Below are 24,276 nucleotides of genomic sequence, written 5' to 3' on the forward strand. Positions count from 1 at the left end.
TTTTTGCATCTATGTTCATTAGAGAGATTGGTCTGAAGTTTCCTTTCTTTGTATCTTTACCTGGTTTTAGAATCAGGGTGACTTTGGCCTCATAGAATGACTTTGTAATTGTTCTCTCTCTTTATATTTCATGGAATAATTTCACAATTGTTGGTGTTAGTTCTCTTTGGAGGTCTTGTGTTTATTTAGTCCTAGGCTTTTTTTTTTTTTTTTTTTTTTTTGGTTGGTAGGGTTTTGATGGTGTCTTCTATTTCATTGCTTGAAAATGATCTGTTTAACTTATATAGATCATCCTGACTCAAGTTTGGCTAAATCATATGTTTCTAGACATTTGTTGATGTCTTCAGCATTTTCTGATTTATAGGAGTACAAATTTCCAAAATAATTTCTAATTATCTTCTGTATTTCTGTAGTGTTCATGGTGATATTTACTTTTTCATCATGGATTTTAGTAATTGGAGTTTTTTCTCTCCTTCTCTACAATGGCAAATGTATTTATTTTTTCAAAGGGATGACTTTTCATTTTGTCAAATTTTTAATTGCTTCTTTTGTTTCAATTTCATTGATTTCGGCTCTGATTTTTAATTTTTTCCTGTCTTCTGCTTTTGGTGTTGATTCGTTCTTTTTCTAGGGCTTTGAGATGTAATGTTAGGTCATTTATTTGTTGACCTTGTCTTCTTTTAAGGAATACACTCCATGCAATGAACTTTCCTCTTAGTACTGCTTTCATAGTGTCCAAGAGATTTTGACATGTTGTATCACTATTCTCATTCACCTCCAAGAATTTTTCAATCTCCTCTTTGATGTCTTGATGTCTGCAACTCCTTGTTCATTCAGTAGCATATTGTTTAGTCTCCAGGTGTTGGAGTAGCTTCTATTTTTATCATTGATTTCTGATTTCTTTCCTTTATGATCTGATAAAATGTGTGGTAGTATCTCTGTTTTATATTTGCTAAGAGTTGCCCTGCAGTATAGTATATAGCCTGTTTTAGAGAAAGATCCATGTGTTGCTGAGAAGAAAGTGTATTCACTTGTTGAAGGATAAAATATTCTGTATGTGTCATTTAAGTCTAAGTTATTGATTGTATTACTGAGCTCTATAGTTTCTCTATTTAGCTTTTGTTTAGAAGAGTGGTAAAAGAGTGGTAAAAGAGGTATGTTAAAGTCACCCAGAATTATTGTTTGTGGTCTGTTTGACTCTTGAAATTGTGAAGAGTTTGTTTGCTCAACATAGATGCTCCATTGTTTGGGGCATATATATTTATAATTGTTATGTTTTATTGGTGTATGGTTCCCTTGAGCAGTATGTAATATCCTTCTTTATCCCTTTTGATTAACTTTCCCTTGAAATTCGCATCATTTGATACAAGGATGGAAACCCCTGCTTGTTTCTGCAGTCGATGTGTATGGTATGATTTTTCCCAACCTTTCACCTCCATTCTGTGGATGTCTTTTCCTATGAGATGAGTCTCTTGGAGGCAGCATATTGTTGGGTCTTTTTTTTTCATCCAATCTGCCAGTCTTTTGATGTCTGAGTTTTAGAAATTAACATTCAGGGTTATTATTGAGACATCATTTGTATTCCCAGTTGTTTTTGTTTATTTTTAGTATTTAACTTGTTTTCTGTTTGATAGGTTTTTTCCTTTAGAATGATACCTCCCTTTTCTGATTTTCATTGTTTTTCATTTCCTCTTCATGGAGTATTTTTCCAAGGATGTTCTGTAGTGCAGGCTTCCTAGCTGTAAATTCTTTTAACTTTGTGTATCATTGAAGGTTTTTATTTTGTCTTAAAAATAACATCTAAATTGAAATCAAAGTTTAATTTAGCTCGATATGATTCTTTTTTTTAAAGAGAGAGAGAGAGAGAGAGAGAGAGAGAGAGAGAGAGAATTTTAATATTTCCTTTTTAGTTTTTGGCGGACACAACATCTTTGTTTGTATGTGGTGCTGAGGATTGAACCCGAGCCGCACACATGCCAGGCGAGTGTGCTACCGCTTGAGCCACATCCCCAGCCCAGATATGATTCTTAATTGGCATCCATTTTCTTATAGAGCTTGGTTTATGTTGTTGCCGGATCTTGTAGCTTTCAGGGTCTGGGTTGAGAAATAGGCAGAGATCCTAACTGGTTTCCCCTATATGTAAACTGATTCCTTTCTCTTGTGGCTTTTAAAATTCTCTATTCTGTATGTTAGGCATTTTCATTATAATGTGTCTTGGTATGGATCTGTTGTGATTTTGTACATTTGGCATCCCATAAGCCTCTTGTATTTGATTTTCCAAATCACTCTTCATGTTTGCAAATTTTTCTGATATCATTTCATTGAGTAGATTGTTTATTCCTTTGGTTTGTACCTCTTTGCCTTCCTCTAGCCCAATAATTGTTAAATTTGGTCTTTTCCTGTTACCCATAATTCTTGAAACCTCTGCTCATCGTTTCTTACCATCTTCACTGTGGTCAACTTTGTTTTTCAAGATTATATATTTTGTTATCATTGTCTGAGGTTCTGTTTTCCAAAGATCTATTATGTTGGAGATGCTTTCTACTGAGTTTTTAATTTGTTTTTTTGTTTCCTTCATTTCAAGTATTTCTGTTCTTTTTTTTTTTTTGTCCAGAATCTCTATCTCCTTATTGAAGGAATATTTTGCTTCCTGTATTTGCTTATGTATTTCTTTATCAAAATAATGTTTTGCTGTCTGTATTTGCTGTCTTACATCATCCTTTAATTCAAAGAAAATTATACCGCTCCACTACTTCTGTATCATTTCTTCTGCTGTTTTGAGCATGGATCCTAATAATGGAGCATCTTTGTTTGGAGCACATTCTTCCCTTGGTTTCTCATGTTGTTCATGCATCTTCCCTTCTAGCTCTGGGGTTTCAAGGTATTACAGTTTTTATCCTGTAGGCTTATAGTGTCCCCAATGAGTTCCAATACATCTTCTTTAAGTGAGAGATCAATATTCACTGATCCCAATACAAAGAATATGCAGCCTTAAACCAAATAGCTGTTATTAAGGTGTTTAAGGTTTTGTCACAATATACATAAATCATTACCTACAATATAAACAGTAAGTTTGCAAAAGGTCTGCAGTTTCTGGTGTGGACAAAGAGAGCCAGGGGTGGAGTGTAGGATGAGATGTTTAGGGTGTAGGAGGTGAGGATATAGAGTTATTAAGTGTTAGGAAGAGTGAAAGAGGAATGAAGTTGGATACTAGCAAGAGAAGAGAGAAAGTGATTTGGGGGAGACACGTAATTGGGAAGACAGCAGAGCAGACAAAAAAACATAAAAATCAAGAAATACAAAATGTAGGAATGGGAGATAAAAGAATATACAACACAACTGTAATATATGGTTCAGACCTCCCAGAACTCAAAGGCCTAATCCTTGAGAAGTTCTTGGTTTTTACAAATGTTGGGAATGTGAGGGGGAAATAAGAGGGAGAGAGAAAAGAGAAAAAGAACCTAAAAGATAAAAGGATTGTTTTTGTTGGAATTCAGTATCTTTCCTGCTTCTTATGTACCATGATATAAAGCAGTCTACTAGCTGCATGATGTCAGGAACATTGCTATTTAACAGCCAATGCCAGAGACAGAATTGGGATTGTCTGGTGTTTGCTGGTGTCTCCACCCTCAGAATGGTGAAGGTTATTAGGGTGGGAGGGTTGGTCTTGGGGGTGGCGTTCTTGGAAGTGGGGTGTAGCACTTGCCAGTCGCCATGGGAGACTGCACCACAAGGTTCTGCTCTGGGGCGCACCTGGAGACCTCAGAATTCCTGGTGTCTAATTTAGTCTCTGAACTCTGTCTCACGTGCCCCTCCTTTTCTACTTCCCAGTTAGAAACCTCTCTCCCCAGAAGTCTTATGGGCTGTGATCTGGGGGCTGCGCACCTGTCGTGGAGAGCTGTGGAGCAGATCAGGACCAGGCTTTGCAAGCTATGGACTGGCCATGTGGCCACAGGCACTGTGCTGGGTTAGCGGCTCCTGGTGCCAGGGGTATTTGGGAACTATAGGTACCTTGATATTGCTTGTAGGCACCAGTCTCTGTCCCAAGCTGGGAGTTGCCCTAACTAATGATGGTGACAAAGGTGTCCCAAGTTGGAGGTGGCTGCTTTCAGAGATGGGGGTATCAGTTGTGTTGGGTTAGGTGGGGGCATTAGGTGACATGTGAAGATCCAGTTCTGTGGCATGCAGTGTTGTGGCTGGCAGCTGTATCCAGACCCTGTCCAGTGTCCCCAGGTGCAGGCCCACATGTAGGGGACTATGGCAGTGGTTGCAGTGTTCCAAGATGGGGAGCCCCACATTGGTAATGGCGGTCCACACAGGAGTGATGGGTGGGGATCCTGTGGGCCAATGGCCACTAGGATTCCTGCATGGGTGGGCAGCTAGGAGTCCTGTGTGGGTGCTGATGCTGGTGGTCCTGCTTGGGCACGGTGGCTGGAGGACCTGTGTGGGCTTTGTGGCTGGCATTCCTGCATGGGAGCAGTGGTTAGGGGTCCTCTAAGAACTCTCAGAGAAACAGTATTTCCACTGCTTCAATCTTAGGTCACAGAGCAACACAGCACGCAGTCTCCCTCTAGCCCACAACTTGAATTTCTCCCTGTTTTCTGCAACTTAAATTAACCATGTGACCAAATGCTCATGCTAATGTGACAGTTGCTAAAGTTGGGTCGTTGTCAAAGTTGTGCAAATCTTTTCCAAAATATGGTTGAAGGTTACTATAATATTGTTGTGTGTGTATGCTTTTTTTAAAGAGCAAGTCCTTGGGCAAACAACTCCAAGCTGAATTATTAATATCCCATGCTTCTTTCCTTAATTGCGACTCTTTTAAAATGTGAATGATATTCTACCCTGAGGAAAGAGCCACCCCCCCCTTTAAGACTATGTCTCATAACTTATGACATAAGAAATACTCTGAAGGTAAATGAGACGTTTTTAAAAATTTGCAATGGAAAACCCTGATCTAAACAAAAGGAAGTCTGATAATCTCATAGGTTTCCTGATAACACTTGTTTTTAGTTTTAAAGATGGGTGATTTTTTTCCTGATTCTGTCTTCGTCTAAATTGATAACAGGAAGTTTGCTGGCTGGGGTATCTCTCATCTCCTGTGCCTGTTAAAGTGTTTGTGGCAGACTATGGTCTTATTCTCTTGGTTTCTGACTTGTAGAGAATAGAGTTTTGCTGAGATTTTCACCAGTATTTTTGCCTTTGTCAAAGGAGTATTGCAAATTACTTGTGTTTCTTGCTGTCTCAAAGACTACAAGTCTTTCAAAATGAGGTATGAATTAGAAGTGGTTATAAAGTGGATATTTTTAAGGTAGGAGTTCACTAAGTACTGTTAGAAGCGACAGATGAGCTCAGAACAGTAACAAAATTCAAGATCAATCAGTTGTTTATGTGCCTAAGAAAACAAATGACAAACATAAGATTAAAGAGACACTTCTAATGACCATTATATCAAAAGCAAAATGCTTGGGAATTTTTCAAAAGATGTGAACACTTGAACATTTCACATGGGTTGTTTTTAGAAAATATAGCATCATCCCTAAGCCACCTCCTTGTTTGTGAGGACTTTAAGTTCATAGAAAGAAGACAAGACAGGAATCAAAAATCTCCCCCTGTGGTAATGATGATAGCACCTAGAGCTCACTTGTAAAACACATCTATCGTCCTGGTTTTATTTTTATTTGAGATATGGTCTTGCCAAGTTAGTGAGGCTTGACTCAAAGTTGTGACACTCCAGACTCGGCTTCCCAAGCAGCTGGGGTTACATGTGTGTGTGTTACCACAATGCCTGCCAGGGATTGTGGGCTTTTTTTGTTTTCTCTAGTTGTAGATGGACACAGTACCTTTATTTTATATATTTATTTTTATGTGGTGCTGAGGATGGAATGCAGGGCTTCATGTGTAGGCAGGTGCCCTACCACTGAGCCCCAGCCCCAGGGATCACATTCTTGACTTTCATATTAAAGTTTGGCTCAGGATAATATCTAGGTTTGCAAATGAATATAATGTCCCCATTTATTTGTTGATTTTTTTTTCTTTTAAGGAATGAACTCCATTCAATGAATTTTCCTCTTAGTACTGATTTCATAGTGTCCACAAGATTTTGATATGTTGTGTCTGTGTTCTCATTTAACTCTAAGAATTTTTTAATCTCCTCCCAGATGTCTTCTGTAACACACTGTTCATTCAGTAGCTTATTGTTTAGTCTCCAGGTGATGGAGAAATTTTTATTTTTATTTTGTTGTCGATTTCCAGTTTTATTCCATTATGATCTGATAAAATGCATGGTAGTCTCTTTACTTTTTTTGTGTTTGCTAAGAGTTGCTTTGTGGCACATTATATGGTGTATTTTAGAGAAGGATCCATGTGATGCTGAGAAGAAAGTGTATCCACTTGATGCATGTTGAAATATTCTATATATGTCAGCTAAGTCTAAGTTATTGTGTTATTGAGCTCTATAGTTTCTTTATTCAACTTTTGTTTGGAAGATCTGTCCAGTGGTGAGAGAGGTGAGTTAAAGTCACTCAAGGTCATTGTATTGTGGTCAATTTGACTCTCAAACTTGAGAAGAGTTTGTTCGATGAACATAGCTGCACCATTGTTTGGGGCATATATATTAATGATTGTTTTTCTTGTTGGTGTGTGGAGCCCTTGAGCAGTATGTAATGCCCATTTTTATCCCTTTTGATTAACCTTGGCTTGAAGTCTACTTTATTTCATATGAGGATGGAAACCCCTGCTTCCTTCTGCTGTCCATGTGACTGGTATGATTTTTCCCAACCTTTCACCTTTAGTCTGGTATGTCTTTTTCTGTAAATGAGTCTCCTGTTGGAAGCATATTGTTGCATCTTTTTTTTTTTAAATCCAGTCTGGTAGCCTGTGACTTTTGGTGAGTTTAAGCCATTAACATTCAGGGTTATTATTGAGACATGGTTTGTATTTCCAGACATATTTCTGTATTTTTGTTATTTAATCTGACTTTCTTCTTTAATTAGTTTTTCCTTTAGGGTATTGCCTCTCTCTGCTGATTTTCATTGTTGTTTCTAATTTCCTCTTCATGGAATATTTTGCCAAGAATGTTTTCTAGTGCCAATTTTCTAGCTATAAGTTCTTTTTACTTTTGTTTATTGTAGGAGGGTTTTATTTCATCTTCAAATCTAAAGCTTAATTTTGCTGGATACAAGATTCTTTGTTGGCACCCATTTTCTTTCAGAGCTTGATTAATGTTGTTTCAGGATCTTCTAGTTTTCAGGGTCTCCATTGAGAAATCAGCAGAGATCCTAATTGGTTTCCCCCATAGGCAATCTGATTCCGTTCTCTTGTGGCTTTTAAAATTTTCTCCTTATTCTGTATGTCGGATATTTTCATTATGATGTACCTTTGTGTGGGTCTGTTGTGATTTTTGTACATTCGGCATCCTGAAGGCTTCTTGTATTTAATTTTCCAATTCATTCTTCATGTCGGGAAATTTTTCTGATATTTCAGTGAATAGATTGTTCATTCCTTTGGTTTGGACCTCTATGCCTTCCTCTAGCCCAATAATTTTTAAATTTGGTCTTTTCATGTTATCCCATAATTCTGGAATATTCTGCTCATGGTTTCTTATCATCTTCACTGTATGGCCAACTTTATTTTTTAAGATTATATACTTTGTCTGCATTGCCTGAGACGCTGTCTTCCAAGTGATCTATTCTGTTTGAGATGCTTCCTATTGAGTTTTTAATTTGGTTTATTGTTTCCTTCATTTCAAGGATTTCTGTTTGTTTTTTCAGAATCTCTATCTCCTTATTGAAGGAATCTTTTGCTTCCTGTATGTGCTTACATAGCTTTTTATCAAAATAATCCTTTGCTGCCTGTATTTGCTGTCTTACATCATTCTTTAGTTCAAAGAAAATTATGCCCCTCCACTCCTTCTCTATCATTTCTTCTGCTGTTTTGACCATGGCTTCTAATAATGGAGCATCTTTGGGGCACATTTTCCCCTGGGTTCTTCATGTTGTTCATGCATCTTCCCTTCTAGCTCTGTGTATTTGAGGTGTTACAGTTTTTACCCTCGAGGCTTATAGTGTCCCTAATGCATTCCATTGCCCCCCCCCCCTTAAGGAGAGATCAATATTCACAGATCCCAATACAAACAATATGCAGCCTTAAACCAAGTAGCTGCTATTAAGATTTTTATGGATTTTTCACAATGTATAGAAATGGCAAGTTCAATCATTATCTACATTATAAACAGTAGGTTTGCAAAAGGGTCTGCAGTTTCTGGTGTGGACAAAGAGAACCAGGCGTGGGGTGTAGGATGAGATGTTGAGGGGTTCGGAGATGAGGATATAGAGTTATTATTAGTTATTATTAGTTTCACAAATATTGGGAATATGAGGGTGGAAGGAGAGGGAGAGAGAAAAGAGAAAGAATCTCAAAGAAAGATACAAGGATTGTTTTAGTAGGAGTTCAGTATCTTTCCTGCTTCTTTTCTCTGGGAGTGTTGGTCTTAGGGGTGGAATTCCTGGAGGTGGGAGTGTAGCACGTGCCAATCCCCATGGGATACTACACCCAATGATCTCATCTGTGGCCCACCTGTAGACCTCACAATTCCTGGCCTCTACTTTAGTCTCTGAACTCTATCTCACTCACTCCTCCCTTTCTACTTGCCAATCAGAAACCCCCTCTCCCCAGAGGTCTTATGGTCTGTGCTCCAGGAGCTGTGCACCTGTTGTGGAGAGCTGTCGAACAGACCAGGACCAGGCTCTGCAAGTTATGGACGGGCTGTATGGCCACAGGCACTGTACTGGGTTAGAAGCTCCTGGGGGGAGGGGGGATTTGGGGACTATAGGTACCTTGATATTGCTTAGGCCCCAGCCTGTGTCCCAAGCTGGGAGTTGCCCTAACTAAAGATGGCAACAAAGGTGTCCCATGTTGTAGGTGGCTGCTTTCAGAGATAGGGTATTGGTTGTATTGGTCCGGATGGTGGCATTAGGTGAAATGTTAAGAGATCCAGCTCTGTGGCATTCAGTGTTGTTGCTTGTAGCTGTCTCCAGATCCTGTCTAATGTCCCCAGGTGCAGGCCACCACATGTAGGGGACAATGGCAGTGATTGAAGTATCCCAAGATGGAGGCAAATGGGGGAGTGGTGACTAGGGATCCTGCAGGGCACTGCCCCACCAGGATTCCTGCATGGGTGGGCAGCTAGGAGTCCTGTGCAGGTGCTGATGCTGGTGGTCTTGCTTGGGCATGGTGGATGGAGGGCCTGTGTGGGCTTTGTGGCCAGCATTCCTGCATGGGAGCAGTGGTCAGTGGTCCTCTAGGAACTCTCAGAAAAACAGTATTTCCACTGCTTGAATCTTAGGTCACAGAATGACAAAGCATGCAGCCTTCCCTCTAACCCACATCTTGGATTTCTCCCTGTTTTCTGCAATTTAAATTAACCATGTGACCAAATGAAAATCTTTTCCAAAATATGATTGAAGGTTATTATCTTATTTAAAAAAAAAAAAAAAAAGCATAGCAAGACCTTGGGCAGACAACTCCACCCTGAAGTATTAATATTTCCTGCTTCTTCTCCTTAATTGCAGCTCATCAGAGGAAATAGCCCCTCTTTTGTTTAGTCTATGTCTCATAACTTATGCCATAAGAAATATTCTGAAGCTAAATATGACATTTTAAAAAATGTGCAGTGAAAAACCCTGATTTAAACAAGGGGAAGTCTGATACTCATATAGATTTCCTGATGACACTTGTTTTCATTTTGGAGATGGGTGGATTTCTTTCATTTATCTGTTTCACTTGTGTATATCATCCTGACTCAGTTTGGGTAAGTCACATGATTCTAGACATTTGTTGATGTCTTCAATATTTTCTGTTTTATTAGGGTACAAATTTTCAAAATGATTTCTAATTATCTTCTGTATTTCTGTAGTGTTCATGATGACATTTCCTTTTCATCATGGATTTTAGTAATTTGAGGTTTTTCTCTCCTTCTCTGCATTAGCATGGATAAGGGTTTATCAAATGCATTTATTTTTTCAAAGAGCCAACTTTTCATTTTGTAAATTAAAAAAAAATTAATTGATTTTAAAAAATAAATGACAGCAGAATGCATTACTATTCTTACTACACATGTACAGCACAATTTTTTATATCTCTGTATATAAAGTATATTGACACCAGTTCATATCTTCATACATGAACTTTGGATAATGATGCCTATTACATTCCACCATTCTTGATAATCCCCTTCCCCTCCCTCCCTCTACCCTAATTAGAATTTATCTCTTCCTCCCATGCTCTCCCTCCCTACCCCACTATGAGTCGGCCTCCTTATATTAGAGAAAACATTCTGCATTTGTTTTGCGGGTTGGCTAACTTCCCTTAGCATTACCATCTTCAATGCCATCAAATGCCATCCCATTTACCTGCAAATATCACATTTTATTCTCTTTTATTGCTGAGTAAAATTCCATTGTGTATAAATGCCACACTTTTTATCCTTGAATCCACTGAAGGGCGTCCAGTTTGGCTCCACAGTTTAGCTATTGTGAATTGTGATCCTATAAACATTGATGTGGCTGTGTCTCTGTAGTATGCTGTTTTTAAGACATTTGGGTATAGACCAAGGAGTGGAATAGGTGGGTCAAATGGTGATTCCATTCCCAATCATTTTTAAATTGCTTCTTTTTTCCAATTTCATCTCTGATTTTAATTATTTCCTGTTTTTTTACTGGTTTTGATGATGATTCTTTTTCCCCCCTAGGGCTTTGTGATGTAATTTTAGGTCATTTATTTGTTGATTTTTTTTTCTTTTTTTAACAAATGAACTCCATGCAATGAACTTTCCTTAGTAATGCCTTCATAGTGTCCCAGAGATTTTGATATGCTGTATCTGTGTTTTCATTTACTTCTAAAAATTTTTAATCTCCTGTTTGGTGTCTTCTGAAGTCCATTGTTCATTCAATGGCATATTATTTAGTCTCCAGGTGTTGGAGTAGCTTCTATTTTTATCATTGATTTCTAATTTCATTTCATTATGATCTGGTAGAATGCAGGGTAGTATCTGTACTTTTTTGTATTTGCTAAGAGTTGCTTTGTGGCATAATATGTGGTCAATTTTATAGAACAATCCATTTGTTGCTAAGAAAGTGTCTTTGCTTGTTGAAGAATGAAACATTGTGTGTGTGTGTGTATGTATGTGTGTGTGTATATATATTTATATATATATTATATATACATATATATACATATATATAATATATATATATAATATATATATATGTGTGTGTGTGTGTGTGTATTAAATCTAAGTTACTGATTGTATTATTGTTCCATAGTTTCTGTTTTCCTTTTGTTTGGAAGATCTGTCCAGAGTTGAAAGAGATGTGTTAAAATCACCCAGAATTATTGTGTTGTGGTCTATTTGACTCTTGAACATAAGAGTTTATTTGCTCAACATTGATGCTCCATTGTTTGGGGCATGTATATTCATAATTGTTATGTCTTGTTGGTGTATGGTTCCCTTAAGCAGTATGAAATGTCCTACTTTACTCCTTTTGATTAACTTTCACTTGAAGTCCACCTTATTTGCTATAAGAATGGAAACCCTTGCTTGCTTCTGCAGTCCAGATGAGTGGTATTTTTTCCAACCTTTCATCTTCAGTCAAGGGTGTCTTTTTCTATGAGATGAGTCTCCAGAAGGCAGCATATTGTTGGGTCTTCTTTTTTTTCATTCAATCTGCCAGTCTATGTCTTTTGATTGCTGAGTTTTAGAAATTAACATTCAGGGTTATCATTGAGACATGATTTGTATTCCTAGTTGTTTTTGTTTATATTTGGTAGTTAGCTTGACTTGGTTTCTCATTGATAGGTTTTTCTTTTAGAGTGATACTTCCCTTTTCTGATTTTCACTGTTTTTCATTTTCTCCTCAGGGAATATTTTGCCAAGGGTGTTCAGTAGTGCAGGCTTTCTAGTTGTAAATTCTTTTAACTTTTGTGTATCATGGAAGGTTTTTATTTTGTCATAAAAATAACATATTGAAATCAAAATCTAAAGTTTAATTTTACTGGCTATGATTCTGGGGTGGCATCAATTTTTGTTTAGAGCTCAGTGTGTGTTGTTGCAGGATCTTGTAGCTTTCAGGGTCTCGGTTGAGGAATCAGTGGAGATCCTAATTGTTTTCCCCCTTATGTAATCTGATTCCTTTATCTTGTGGCTTTGAAAATTCTCTCCCTATTCTGTATGCTTGGCATTTTCATTATGATGTGCCTTGGTGTGTATCTCTCGTGATTTTGTACACTTGACATCCTGTAAGCTTCATGTATTAGATTTTTCAATTCAATCTTCATGTTTGGAAATTTTTCCTGTATGATTTCATTGAATAGATTGTCCATTTCTATGCCTTCCTCTATTCCAATAATTGTTAGATTTGGTCTTTTCATGTTATTCCATAATTCTTGAATCTTCTGCTGATGGTTTATTACCATCTTCACTATGGTCAACTTTATTTTCAGGATTATGTATTTTGTCTTAATTGTCTGAGGTTCAGTCTTCTAAGTGATCTATTCTGTTGGAGATGCTTCCTATTGAGTTTTTTATTTGTTTTATTATTCATTTCAAGAATTTCTGTTTGTTTTTTCCAGAACCTCTTTTTATTGAAGTAATCTTTTGTTTCCTGTATGTATGTATCTCTTTGTCAAAATAATCCTTTGCTTGCCTGTATTTGCTCTCTTCCATAATCCTTAATTCAGAGAACATTTTAATTATGCATGTCCTCAACTCCTCCTCTATCATTTCTCCTGCTGTTCTGGCCATGGATTCCAATAATGGAGCATCTTTGTTTGGGGCACTTTCTTCCCTTGGTTTCTCATGTTGTTCATGTATCTCACCTTCTAGCTCTGTGTTTTCAAGGTGTTACAGTTTTTACCCTGGAGGCTTATTGTGTCCCTGCAGGGTTCAAATACCTCTCCTTTAAGGGGGAGATTAATATACACAACTCCCAATACAAATGATATGCAGCCTTAAACCAAATAGCTGCTATTAAGATGTCTATGGCTTTGTCATAATACACAGAAATGGTGAGTTCAGTTATTATCTACAATATAAACAGTAGGTTTGCAAAAAGGGTCTGCAGTTTCTAGTGGTGGACAAAGAGATCCAGGAATGGGGTAGGATGAAATGTTAAGGAGGTGGGAGGTGAGGATATAGAGTTATTAGATCTTGGGAAGAGTGAAAGAGGAATGAAAAGAAGTTGGATAGTAGTACGAGAAAAGAGAGGAAGTGATTTTGGGGAGACAAGTAGAAAGACAGTAGAGAGAATACAAAAAACAAACATAAAATTTAAGAAATGAAAAATGTAGAAATAGGAGATAAAAGAATATACAACACAACTGTAATATACTAGGCCTCCCAGAACTCAGTAGCCTAACCTATGAAAAGTTCTTGGTTTTACAAACATTGGGGATGTGAGGGCAGGAGAAGAGAGAGACAAAGGAGGGGAAAAATTATCAAAGGAAGATACATGATTGTTTTTGTTGGAGTTCAGTATTTTTCCTGCATCTTTTCTCACCTACTAGTTTGGGTTGTCTGTTTGCTGGTGTCTCCATCCTCAGGATGGTGAAAGTTATTAGGGTGGGAGGGTTGGTCTTGGGGGTGGAGTTCCTGGAAGTGGTGTGTAGCACTTGCCAGTCCCCATGGGAGACTGTACCCTAAGGATCTTCTTTGGGGCCCACCTGGAGACCTCACAATTCCTGGCCTCTAATTTAGTCTCTGAACTCTCCCTCCGCCCTCCACTTCTACTTCCTAATCAGAAACCTCTCTCCCCAGAGGTTTTGTGGGTGTGCCCTGGGGGCTGCACACCTGTTGCAGAGAGCTGTGGTGCAGGTGAGGACCAAGCTCTGCAAACTATAGACTGGCCATGTGGCTGCAAGAAGTGAGTGGGGTTAGTGGCTCCTGGGGAGAAAGGGGGATTTGGGGACTCTAGGTACCTTGATATTGCTTCTAGGCCCCAGCCTATGTCCCAAACTCGGAGTTGCCCTAACTAAAGATGGCAACAAAGGTCTTCCAAGTTGGAGGCAACTGCTTTCAGGGATAGGGTGTTGTTTGTGTCTGATCTGGTGGTGGCATTGTGTGGCATATTCTGGGATCCAGCTCTGTGGCATGCAGTGTTGTGAGTGGCAGCTATCTCCAGACCCTGTCCAGTGTCCCCAGGTGCAGGCCACCACATGTAGGAGACTATGGCAGAGGTTGCAGTGTCCCAAGATGGAGGTAACTAGGGGTGTCCCACGTTGGTAATGGGGATCCACACAGGAGAGGTAGCTGGGGACCCTGGGGGGCAGTGACCACCAGGATTCCTCCATGGTGAGCAGCTAGGAGTCCTGTGTGGGTGCTGATGCTGGTGGTCCTGCTTGTGCACGGTGGCTGGAGGACCTGCGTGGGCTTTGTGGCCAGCATTCCTGCATGGGAGCAGTGGTCAGGGGTCCTCTAAGAACTCTCAGAAACAGTATTTCCACTGCTTGAATCTTAGGTCACAGAATGACAAAGCATGCAGCTTCCCTCTAGCCCACATCTTGGATTCCTCCCTATTTTCTGCAATTTAAATTAACCATGTGACCAAATGCTCATGCTAATGTGACCTTTGCTAAACCAGGGTAGTTTTTGTCAAAGTTGTGCAAATCTTTTCCAAAATATAGTTGAAGGTTACCAGCTTATTGTTTAAAAAAAAAAAAAAAACCCCAAACAGCAAGACGTTGGGCAGACAACTCCAACATGAAATATTACTATTTCATGCTTCTTTCCTGAATTGCAATTTATCAGAGATGTGAATGATATTCTACCCTGAGGACATAGCCCCTCTTTTGTTTAGGCTGTCTCATAACTTATGCCATAAGAAATATTCTGAAGCTACATGTGACATTTAAAAAAAATTGCAGTGAAAAACCCTGATTTAAACATGGGGAATTCTGATAATCAAATAGATTTCCTGATAACACTTGTTTTAGTTTTGGAGATAGGTGGAATTCTTTCCTGATTCTGTCTTCTTCTAAATTGAGAACAGGAAGTTTGCTGGCTGGTGTGTCTCTCATCTCCTTGCCTGGTAATGTGTTTGTGGCAGACTATGGTCTTGTTGTCTTGGTTTCTGACTTGTAGGGAATAGTTTTGCTGATATTCTCACCAGTATCTGCCTTTGTCAAAGAGGTATTGCAACTTACTTGTGTTTCTTGCTTTCTCATGTTTTTGGTTTTCAAAATAAGGTATGAGATAGAAGTGGTTTTAAATGGATATATTTAAGGTAGGAGTTCACTAATTACTGTTAGAAGCAACAGATGAGCTCAGAACAGTAACAAAATTCAAGATCAATCAGTTGTTTATGTGCATAAGAATAATAAATAGCAAACATAAAATTAAAGAGATAGTTCTAATGACCATAATATCAAAAGTGAAATGCTTGGGAATTTTTCAAGAAATGTGAACACTTGAACATTTAACATGGCTTGTTTTCAGAAAATATAACATCATCCTTAGGGATCCTACTCCTTGTAGTACTTTAACTTCATAGAATGAAGACAGGAATTAAAAACTTCCCCCTGTGATGGTCCTGAGGATAGGACATAGGTGTGTTTTACCAGTGAGCTCTATCATCATCCCATTTTCATTTTTCTTTGAGATACGATCCTGTCAAGTTAGTGGGGCTAGACTCAAAGTTGTAACCCTCCAGACTCAGCTTCCCAAGCAGCTGAGGTTACATGCATGTTCCATCACAACCCCTGGCAGGGATTATAGTCTTTTTTTGCTTTCTTTAGTTGTAGTGGACAGAGTACCTTTATTTTATATATTTATTTTTATGTGGTGCTGAGGATTGAACCCAGTGCCTCAAACATGCTAGGCAGGTGCTCTACCACTGAGCTCCCTCCCCCAGGGGTTACATTCCTGACTTTAATATTACAGGTTGGCTCAGGATAATATCTAGGTTTGCAAACATGTATAATGTCCCATTTTTGTGAGTAGAAGGTAGAGGCCACAATGAGAGAAAATTTCTATCCTTATCCTTAGAAGTGGAACATCAAATGTGGGTTCACCTGCAACTTAGAATTTGAAGATTTCACAGATATTAAAAAATATAAGCAAAAGAGACATGAGGTCAAGGCTCTGAGGAAGGGGCACTAGGTATTTAAAATTGTGAGGCAGCAGACTGAGAAAATCAATGCTAAGCTACCTGGGTATGGAGAACAGTTTCCCTCACATTTAACTGTAGGATCACAGAAGACATATATGAAAATAAACCATTTAGTGGGTACATTTTTAAAAGATGATCATGGATAGGACTTGGGCAGAAGTCATCATTATCACACCCCATCCACACCATTGCGTCCCTTTTACCTCTTTTCCACTTGAGCAGTCAAGCCACATCCACTCCTCAAGGTGCATTCTTCCATGAAGAGAAGGGACTGAGTCCTTAGTGCTCTGGGGATCACAATGGGCAGAACTCCTTTCCTAGCTTATGGCAGAAACTAGCAAAGGAATGGTGAGTTCAGGACCATCTCTCTCTCTCTCTTTTCTCTCACAAACAAATAACTAAAGATTTCAATTATAAACTGATGATGAAGTGAACTTGGGAGTATTTGCCCAAATATTTGGAACAGTGAAATCATAAATATTCAGCAGTCTAATGTTTTATTTATTCTTCTGCTTTCTTTTTGTTTTGGGTGCTGGGGACTGATCCCAGGGGCACTCAACCTCTCAGCAACATCCCAGATCTTTTTTGTATTTTAGAGACAGGATCTCACCGAGTTGCTTAGTGCTTTGCTAAATTGTTGAGGCTGGCTTTGAACTCACCACCAGAGACACTGGAATTACAGTCATGTACCTGTGCAGCCAGCTAATGTTTCATTTCATTTTTTTTTGTACTAGTTATTGGTCCCAGTGTCACTCAACCACAAAGCTATTTCCCTTTTTTAAAAAGTTTTATTTAGAGGCAGGGTCTAACTAAATTATATAGGTTCCTACTAATTTGCTGTGGCTGACTTTGAACTTGTGAATTTCCTGCCTTAGCCTCCCAAACCATTGGGACTGCAGGTATGTACCCCCACTCCCAGTTTCTTCATTCTTTTGTAGTTATTTCTCTTTTGTTATATAAATTCAAGTTCAATAACAGTATGTTTAACAATATACATTCAGAGAAAAGTCAGTGATGTAGGTAAGCAATTTAACATGTCCACTAGAAAGTATGTTATATATTCACCATGGCATATTACTCAGTCATCAACACAACAGACTCCTCTAATGGTCAGCAAAATAGATGCAATTGGATGAGGTCATGCTAAGTGAAGAAATATACACAAAAAAGTGTCACATCTCATATATGTTAACTGAAATAAAATCATGTGAAAGTGGAATAGTGATTAGTATGGCTGAGGAGTGTGTGGGGGCATCAAGGGTAGAAGAGGGTATTTGGATATTATGAATACATGTATACGCACATATAAAACCATCACACTGAATCCCATTAATATGTGCAATTGCTATGTGATAATAAAACCCATCACATCTCATAATTCCGCACTAAGAACAGAATCCTGTCTTTTGGAATTTCCAGTATATATGATGTGATATTATTGATGATGCTCCCTGATAACCACCAGGCTTTCCCTACATATCCATTTTTTTTTCTTCCAGACACTGCACATAGAGTATGCAATGTATTTCTGTGTCTGGATCACCTCGTTTAGCATGAGGTCCTCAGCTTCATCTATGTTATTGGAGAATATTCTTTTTTTCTGGGGTTTGGACCCAGGGTTGCCTTACCAGTGAGAGATATCCCCAGTAATTTTGTTTTTCAGTTTTAAGACAGAATGTTACCGAACTTCTGAGGCTGACCTTCACATTTTGACACCACTGCCACATACATCATCCTTCTTTTGAAAGCTGAGCAATAAGTGAGGTGTGAAGGCACATTTCTTTTGTCATGCTAGGGACTTGGGAGGCTGAGGGAGGAGAATCACTATCTTGGAGCCAGCTCCGCATGTTAGTGAGACCCTTTGTACCTTAAAAGATCTTCTCTCAAGATAATTGTAAAAAACTGAAAAGGTTATATATGTATAGTGATATGTCTGTGTGGAAACACAATGATAAATCTCTCTTTATTATCTATAATAGACTACAGGTTCTTCTTACTGAGTTATGCTTTGATGGAAATTTAGGTTTGGGATAGTGTTGCAGTGAGCTTAGGAGTGTAGACATTCCTAAAGATGGATTCCATTTCCTTCAATTGTTGAAGTGGTTAATGGCAGCTGTCCATTTGAGTGGATTGAGATACCCAGAGAATTGGTGTGGAAGATCTCTGCAGGTGTCTGTGAGTGTGCTTCCAGAAGGCTCAGTCAGAAAGCATGGGGAATACCTGTAATGAACATATATATTTTGATTTGGTTTGGTTTGGAAAAAAGCAAGGGAAGCGGTCACTGGCTTATGCTCCAAGCTTCTCTAATGGGTGATTCTCCAGCCTTTGTGGACTTGCACCATTGGCTCTACCGGGGTCTTTTTTTAAAGAAATTTCTTTTAGTTAGTTATCCATTAGAGTAGAATGCACTTATATACTTTGATGTATCATACATAGATGGGATATAATTTCTCACTTTTCTGAGTATACATATTGTAGAATCAATGGGTCATACAGCCACATACATACATAAAGTAACAGTGTCAGTTTCACTCTACTATCTTTCTTATCCCTACATCCCCTGACTTCCCCTCCTTTCACTTCCCTCTACCTAATCTACAATAATGCTATTCTCTTTTTTTGCATTATAAATCTTAATACATATATACACATCACAATTTTTGTATCTCTGTTTGTATATAATGTATGTTGACACCCAATTCAAGTCTTCATACATGTACTTTGGATAATGGTGTCCATCACATTCCATGATTCTTCCTAATCCCCTTCCCCTCCCTTTCCCTCCCTCCCCTCTGCCTTATCTAGAATTCATCTATTCCTCCCATGCTCCCCCTCCCTACCCCACTATAGTCAGCCTTCTTATATCAGAGAAAACATTCTGCATTTGTTTTTGGGATTGGCTAACTTTACTTAGCATTATCTTCTCCAATGCCATCCATTTACCTGCAGATATCATGATTTTATTCTCTTTTATTGCTGAGTAATATTCCATTGTGTATGTATGCCTCATTTTTTTATCCATTCATCCACTGAAGGGCATCTAGGTTGGCTCTACAGTTTAGCTGCTGTGAATTGTGCTGCTATAAACATTGATGTGGCTGTGTCCCTGTAGTGTGCTCATTTTAAGTCCTTTGGGTTTAGACTGAGGAGAGGAATAGCAGGGTCAAATGGTGGTTCCATTCCCAGTCATTTTGTCAATTTTTAAATTGCTTCTTTTGTTTCAATTTTATTGATTTCAACTCTGATTTTAATTGTTTTCTGTCCTGTACTGCTTTGGGTGGTGATTTGTTTTTTTTTTCTCCATGTAGGTCTTTGAGATGTAATTTTAGGTTCTTTGTTGACTTTTTCTTTTTTTAAAGGAATGAACTCCATGCAATGAACTTTCCTTAGTAATGCTTTCATAGAGTCCCAGAGATTTTGATATGTTGTTTCTGTGTTCTCATTCACCTCTAAGAATTTTTAATCTCCTCTTTGATGTCTTCTGCAACCCATTGTTCATTCACTAGCATATTATTTAGTCTCCAGGTGTTGGAGTAGCTTCTATTTTTATCATTGACTTCTAATTTCATTCCATTATGATCTGATAGAATGCAGGGTAGTACCTTTACTTTCTTGTATTTGCTAAGAGTTGCTTTGGGCATAATATATGGTCTATTTTAGAGAATCCATTTGCTGCTAAGAAGAAAGTGTCTTTGCTTGTTGAAGAATGAGATATTCTATATATGTTAGTGAAATATAAGTTATTCATAGTATTATTGAGTTCTATAGTTGGGCTTTTGTTTGGAAGATCTATTTAAGGGTGAAAGATATTTGTTAAAGTCACCCAGAATTATTGTGTTGTGGTCTATTTGACTCTTGAACTTGAGAAGAGTTTGTTTGAACATAGATGCTCCATTGTTTGGGGCATGTATATTTCTAATTGTTATGTCTTGTTGGTGTGTGGTTCCCTTAAGCAGTATGTAGTGTCCTTCTTTATCCCTTTTGATTAACTTTCACTTGAAGTCCACATTATTTGACATAAGGATGAAAACCCTTGCTTGCTTCCACAGTCCATGTGAGTGGTAAGATTTTTCCCAACCTTTCACCTTCAGTCTGTGGATGTCTTTTCCTGTGAGATGAGTCTGTGGAAGGCAGCATATTGTTGGGTCTTCTTTTTTTCATTCAATCTGCCAGTCTGTCTTTTGATTGCTGAGTTTTAGAAATTAACATTCAGGGTTATTTTTTGAGACAAGATTTGTATTCCAAGTTATTTTTGTTTATTTTTGGTATTTTACTTAACTTGGTTTGTCTTTGATAGGTTTTTCCTTTAGAGTGATACCTCCCTTTTCTGACTTTCATTGTTTTTCATTTCCTCCTCATGGAATATTTTGCCAAGGATGTTCTGTAGTGCAGGTTTTCTAGCTGTAAATTCTTTTAACTTTTGTGTATCATGGAAGTTTTTTATTTTGTCATGAGAATAACATTTAAATTGAAATCTAAAGTTTAATTTAGGTGGATATGATTCTTGGTTGGCATCCATTTTCTTATAGAGCTTTGTATATCTTGTTGCAGGATCTTGTAGCTTTCAGGGTCTCAGTTGAGAAGTCGGCACACATCCTAATTGGTTTTCCCCATAGTAATCTGATTCCTTTCTCTTGTGGCTTTAAAAATTCTCTATTATTCTGTATTCTAGGCATTTTCAGTATAATGTGCCTTGGTGTGGATCTGTTGCAATGTACCTCCTCCACTCCTTCTCTGTAATTTCTTCTGCTGTTCTGACCATGGATTCCAATAATGTAGTTTCGTTGTTTGAGGCACATTCTTCCCGTGGTTTTTCATGTTGTTCGTGCATCTTACCTTGAAAGCACAGCTAGAAGGGGTTACAGTTTTTACCCTGTAGGCTTATAGTGTCCCTAACGGGTTCCAAAACCTCTCCTTTAAGTGGAAGATCGGTATTCACAGTTCCCAATACAAACAATATGCAGCCTTAAACCTAATAGCTCTTATTAAGGTGTTCATGGCTTTGTCACAATATACAGAAAAGGCGAGTTCAATCATTATCTACAATATAAACAGTAGGTTTGCAAAAGGATCTGCAGTTTCTAGTGTGGACAAAGAGAGAACCAGGAATGGGGTGTAGGATGAGATGTTGAGGGGTTAGGAGGTAAGGATACAGAGTTCTTAGATCTTAGGGTGAAAGAAATCAAAAGAAGTTGGATAGTAGCAGGAGAAAAGAGAGAAAGTGATTTTGAGGAGACATGTAGGTGGGAAGACAGTAGAGGGAACAAAAAACAGATGTAAAAATTAAATTAAAAATGTAGAAATAGGAGATAAAATAATACACAACACAACTGTAGTATACTGTTCAGACATCCCAGACCTCAGTAGCCTAATCCATGAGAAGTTCTTGGTTTTACAAATGTTGGATGTGAGGGTGGAAGAACAGGGAGAGAGAAAAGAGAAAAGGAATATCAAGGGAAGATACAAGGATTGTTTTTGTTGGGTTGTTTTTGTTTGGTGTTAACTTACATACCTCACCAAAAAAAAAAAAAAAAAACCTTTAATAACCTAATTTAAATATGGTAAAATACTTAGATTCTGCCCTAAAAATTAAACAAGTGTGTAAAAACATATAAAAGCGACTCAAAATCACTTATTAGGCTAAATAAAATGATAATTTAGTTTTTCTGCTTCATTTATCTCTCAGTATTATGTGTGCACACTCTCCATCATGCACAGGGCATCCTGAGACATTGGTCAATTCACACAATGCCAGGTTCTCATTTCCCCACATTATGCTTGCTCATCATTCCATCTTAATTGCCAAGACAGTCTTGAGCCTGAAAAACAACAAAATATAGATAAATTGCTAGATAATCATGAACTTTGAAAATTACCTCAGGAATCAGTAGAATACAGTAGTAGACCCAGATGTGAAGAAATATAAAATAAGCCTACAAATCAACACTTAACTTAATTGCAAATATTTTTGAGAAGTTGAAAATCTGATATGGGAGCTCATGCCACTAGTCCCAGCTACCTGTGAGGCTACAGCAGGAGGAGGATTTGGGCTAAGGAATGTGAGGCCAACCTGGCAAAAACCCAGCTCCAAAAATCAACCCACCAAAAATACCAAACACTAATCGCATTTTTGAAAGGTGCCTTCACAGGTCATTTGTACCAAACATGTAATAAGGAATCAGTAACAATAATTCTTGATTACATCTAAAAATAGATGAAAATTGACTAATTCTTTCTGTGAGGCCGGAATTACCAGATAACATAAGAATAGAAATCGCACACCATCTTCCTATAGATGTTGACCCAGGTATTCAAACCCCTAGCAAATTGAGAATAACAACAAAAAGAAAGATTGGACTTCATGACCAAGAGGGACAATATGGTCAGTTTCCAAAAATCATTTTCATAGAGAAAAGTTTTTGGCAGATCATGATTCTTATTTTTTCAGTCTATTGATGTGATGAATTACATTTATTGATTTCTGTATTTTGAACCAACCTTGCATCCCTGGGATGAATTTTACTTGATCATTGTACACAATCTTTTTGATAAGTTTTTTTTCATTCTATTTGCCAGAATTTTGTTGAGAATTTTTGCATATACATTCATTAGAAATATTGGTCTAAAGTTTTCTTTCTTTGTGTCCTTGCCTGGTTTTGGAATCAGGGTGATATTGGCTTCATAGAATGATTTTAGAAGTACTCCCTCATTTTCTATTTTCTGAAATAAATTGAAGCATATTGGTATTAGTTCTTCTTTAAAGAACTTGTAGAACTCGGCTGTGTATCCATCTGGCCCTGGGCTTTTCTTGGTTGGTAAGCTTCTGATGGCTGCTTCTATTTCCTCACTTGATGTTGGTCTGTTTAAATTGTGTATGTCTTCCTGATTCAGTCTGGGAAATCATACGAATTAAGAAATTTGTTGATGCTTTCAATTTCTTCTATTTTATTGGAGTATACATTTTCAAAATAATTTGTAATTATCCTCTGTATTTCTGTAGTGTCTGTTGTGATATTGCCTTTTTCATCATGTATGCTAGTAATCTGGGCTCTCTCTCCTTCTCTTTATTAGCAAGGCTAAAGGCCTGTCAATTTTATTTATTTTTTTCAAAGAACCAACTTATTATTGTCAGTTTTTCAATTGCTTTGTTTTGATTTCATTGATTTCAGCTCTGATTTTAATTATTTCTTGCCTTTTACTGCTTTTGCTGTTGGTTTGTTCTTTTTCTAGGACTTTGAGATGAAGTGTGAGATCAGTTATTTGTTGACTTTTTCTTTTTAAGGAATGAACTCCATGCAATGAATTTTCCTCTTAGTACAGCTTTCATAGTGTCCAAAAGAGTTTGCTATGTTGTGTCTGTGTTCTTGTTTACCTCTAAGAATTTTGTAATGTCCTCCTTGTGTCTTCTGTAACCCATTGTTCATTCAGTAGCATTTTGTTTTGTTTTTTAGACTCTAGGTGTTGGCAAAATTTTTATTTTTAATTTTGTCATTTCCAATTTCATCCAATTATGGTCTGATAAAATGCATGGCAGAATCTTTTTGTATTTGCTAAGTGTTGCCCCCTGGCGTAGTATATGGTCTATTTTTGAGAAGGATCCATGTGCTGCTGAGAAGAATGTGTATGCACTTGATACAGGTCGAAATATTCTATATATGTCAGTTAAGTCTAAGGTATTGATTGTGTTATTGAGCTCTATAGTTTCTTTATTCAATTTTTGTTTGAAGGATCTGTCCAGTGATGAGAGTGGTGTGCTAAAGTCACCCAAGATTATTGTGTTGTGGTCGATTTGACTCTTGCACTTGAAGAGTTTGTTTGGACATAGCTGCACCATTGTTTGGGGCACTTATATTTATGGTTGTTATGTCTTGTTGGTGTGTAGTTCCCTTGAGCAGTATGTAGTGTCCTTCTTTATTCATTTTGATCAATTTTGGCTTGAAGTCTGAGTATGGACACCCCTGCTTGCTTCCGCAGTCCATGTGAGTGGCATGATTTTTCCCAACATTTCACCTTCAGTCAGTGTGTATCTTTTCCTGTCAGATGAGTCTTCTGTAGGCAGCATATTGTTGGGTCTCTTTTTTGAAATACAGTCTGCTTGCCTATGTCTTTTGTT

The 24,276-nt window shown here is 37.8% G+C and overlaps 1 pseudogene; it reads left to right on the forward strand.

The window, feature by feature from the left end:
• Window positions 1–4,303: 4,303 nt before the first annotated feature.
• Window positions 4,304–24,276, forward strand: part of LOC143385699 (uncharacterized) — a 44,127-nt pseudogene continuing 24,154 nt past the window's right edge.

This window comes from Callospermophilus lateralis, chromosome 20 (genome assembly GCF_048772815.1).
Source record: "Callospermophilus lateralis isolate mCalLat2 chromosome 20, mCalLat2.hap1, whole genome shotgun sequence".
NCBI classification, from domain to species: domain Eukaryota; kingdom Metazoa; phylum Chordata; class Mammalia; order Rodentia; family Sciuridae; genus Callospermophilus; species Callospermophilus lateralis.